Below are 3,232 nucleotides of genomic sequence, written 5' to 3'. Positions count from 1 at the left end.
GGCTGCGCGTGGCTGGAGCCATCGTGTCCCACTGACACACTTTCTGCCCGTGGCCCCACGCGCTTGTGTAACACCGCGGCCATTAACCCTTCCGTGACCGCGACGGGGCGGCGGGGCACCCCGACCTCCTGCCACCGGGGCCTTCGGGGCGTTTTGGGGTGATACCATGAGCTGGGGACACCCGATGCCACCTCAAGCTGCAGCTCTCCGTGGGGGGCACAGCTCCCCAGGTCCCCTGTCACCCCCCAGACCCGGCTGTGTGTGGCCCCTCCAGCCCAGCACCGTTTGCCCCAAACCAGGCAGGTGGCTCCGGTGGTTTCGGCAGAGCCAGAGCCACCCTCCCAGGAGCAAGACTCGGCCTTCCTCCCGCACCGGCACACCCTCCTCTCCGTCGCCTCCGCCCCGAAGGCCAGCATCCTTCTCGCACCCCAAAACAAGGCAGGGCCCTCAGGATCCGGCCACGGGGGTTTGGACCCTCCGTCTCTAGCGCAGGGGCCACAGGTAGCGCCATCCTCCTCCTCCTCCTCCCCCATGCCCCCCCCTCGGCCATATGAGCTCGCTGCTGTGGGAGGGGATCACCCCAAAACCCTCAGCACCCACTGAGCCTGAGGACGTGCTGTGACCCCACTGCTGCCGGAGGCTTTTTGTCCATGACAGCTCCAGACAGCTCCATGGGGACTGGGTGCCCCTGGCGGAGGGGTGAGGACTCCTGGGGGGCTGGTGGTGTTTTGGGGGGCACTGGCAGGTCCCTGCAAAGCTCTCTGTGCAGACTCCCCTGGGGTGAGCCTCAGGGGTGCACCCCTCAACCCATGGGGCTGGGCTCAGGATGCGGCCACCCCCTCCCCTGGGTGAGCCACATGAGGCCACAGGAGCAAACCCACCCCCCAGGCCCGGGGTGCCCCTTGATGGGGGCGAGGAGGGGGGGGACAAGCAGCCGAGTTGAGATGCTTTGGAGGTGGCTCCGTGCTCCTGTGGCCATCTCAGCCCCAAATGCCCCCTCGGCTGCCGGGGAGAGAGCTGGGGCCAGCGGCTTCCCCAGTGCCCTGGCTCATTACCCAGCGAACCTGCTGGGAAAGTAGGTCTGTGCCCCATCCCAGCGCCGCGGTCGATGCGCAGGATGGGCACCTCCAGTAATGAGCAGCAGCCCCGCAGCCCTCCCTCCCCTCCCCAGCCCCAGCCAGGGCAGGGGGATGCTCTGATGCTCTGCCACCACTGTCCTCTCCCCCCCCTCCGGCTCAGCATCCCCCCCAGCACACTCAGTGCGGGGGGAGGATGATGGGTCCAGGCTGCGCGGTGACATTCAGGGACCCACGGGGACATGCAGGGACCTACAATGCCATCTCACCTCCCCATCCCTGCCCCAAAACCCGGCTCTGCTCCCTCGTCCCCTGCAGCAACCTCCGACCCCGGGGCCCAGCGCTGCTCCTCCGGGAGCCGCTGCGCTTCTCCCCAGCAACCAGCTGCTGTATTTTGGGAAGGCGGCCGGGGAGCAGGGCGGGCAGAGGAGGAATAAATAAGTAAATAAAGGGAATGATCACCCCTTTGGATCTGTTGCTTTTAAACAGGCTCCCACGCTGCAAGACCCCGGGGTCCCCCAGGTCTCCAGCGTTTTGGTATCACTGCCGGCAAATCCCATCGCCATCCCTGCACCCCGTGGGTAACCCCGGACGGGCTGGGGCTGGGTGAGGCCGGGGTGGTTTGCGGCACGTGGCCAGCATGGCCCCGGTGTGACGGTCAAAGAACCAGCTGCGGGTCACAGGGGCACCGGCAGAACCGGGGCCACGTGAGCAATAAGGAGAATCTAAATTACACAGCTCTGGCCCAGCGTTGGGCTGTGATGCCGGAGGTGCAGATCCATTTCTTAGTTGATTAGCAGAGATTTCGTGGAAACTTTAAGCCAGAACGGGGCTCAGCCACTCTCCCCCTGCCCCAGGGCGACCCACAGCCACCTTCGCTGATGGCCACGCGGCCAGTGGCCCCACGGCTGCCACGATCCCCAACAAGCTGCTGGTTTTCTCCCTGTCCCGTGGCGCCCCGGTTTGGAAATCGTAGCCGAAGCAGCAGCGGGCAGGTGATGAGGCTCCCCAACGGCTGCTCCGGTTCACCGGCTCCCGCGCCACGCGGCACCGCTCCAAGGACGCGGCCCTTTGCACTTTGGCTGGCGCAGGAGGGTGGCAAAGGTGCGGCGGCGGGGAGGGGGACCTGCCACTGCTCCACGGTGGGGAGAAACCAGGCTGTGGCAGGAGAAGCCCTCTGGCCCTGCGGCTAAATCAGAGGGGAATTATCTCCATGGGGCTAAATAAAGGCAGTGAGAGTGGCTCCGCGCACCACATCCAATAAACCAGGCGATTTAGACATTAGCAGATCTTTAAATAGCCGCTGCCAAGTTCAAAGTTAAACGTGATGGGGAGGAGGGGCAGGCAGGACAGGCAGGGGACGTTGCCAGCACCGCCCTGGCCAGGCTGTGGGATTAACCTGCTGCCACCCGTGGGGACAGGGACCAACGTCCCCCCATCACTGCGCTTTCCCCCTCCAGGCGTTGCCGCTTCCCAAGGTTATTGGGGCCGATGATCCCAAATCCTGGCTGGATCCCTCAGGACCCCACGCTACTGGTGACCACCCTTCTCCTCCAACCTTATTTTTGGGAGGTTGAAGGGCACGGCCATCCCCATCCCCTTCCCATCCCATCCCCATCCCATCCTGTGGTACCCGGGACAGGCGCAGCCATCGTGCGGGAGGGCCGATGGGTGCCAACCGTCCTCACCCGCGCCAGCGTGCGCACGCTGCCTAAACGGGCAGGGAAGCTCCTCCTCCACCCTCTCTGATTTTTCCAATGACAGATCTAGGTCACTAGGACAAGTCGGAAAGGCTGCCGAGCCACCGCACGCTCCTCGCCACGCTGCTTGCAAAACAAGCGAGCAGGAGGGCTGGAAACCCTATAGGATTATACAAGGCAAAGCCTCTCGCCCGGCCCTGGCGCAGCCGCGGTGCAGGGAAGGACAGGAGTGAGGAGCTGCTGAGGCCCCTGGGGAGTGGGGCAGAGAGGTGGCAGTTTTGGGAAAGTAAACAGAAATTTAATCGATTTGGCGTCGCCATGCGGCACTTGGGCTTTGGTGAGAGACGGGGACCCTGCGCCAGGCAGAACTGCGGGAAAAACACCTGATGGGGGGAAGCGATGCGATATCAGGGGGGTTTGGCCCTTAATTAGGGCCAACGCACAGTAATTGGGGGG

At 64.4% G+C, this 3,232-nt stretch overlaps 1 protein-coding gene across 2 annotated transcripts in view; it reads right to left on the bottom strand.

The window, feature by feature from the left end:
• The window catches only part of LOC113489415 (nuclear receptor ROR-beta-like), a 16,577-nt gene that overhangs the window by 10,271 nt on the left and 3,074 nt on the right, over window positions 1-3,232 (bottom strand). The gene's annotated exons all lie outside the window — the stretch shown is intronic.

Source organism: Athene cunicularia (genome assembly GCF_003259725.1).
Source record: "Athene cunicularia isolate RWA chromosome 28 unlocalized genomic scaffold, athCun1 chr28_part2, whole genome shotgun sequence".
NCBI lineage: Eukaryota > Metazoa > Chordata > Aves > Strigiformes > Strigidae > Athene > Athene cunicularia.
The sequence above is the reverse complement of the archived record's forward strand: the minus strand, read 5'-3'. Positions and strand labels throughout refer to the sequence as shown.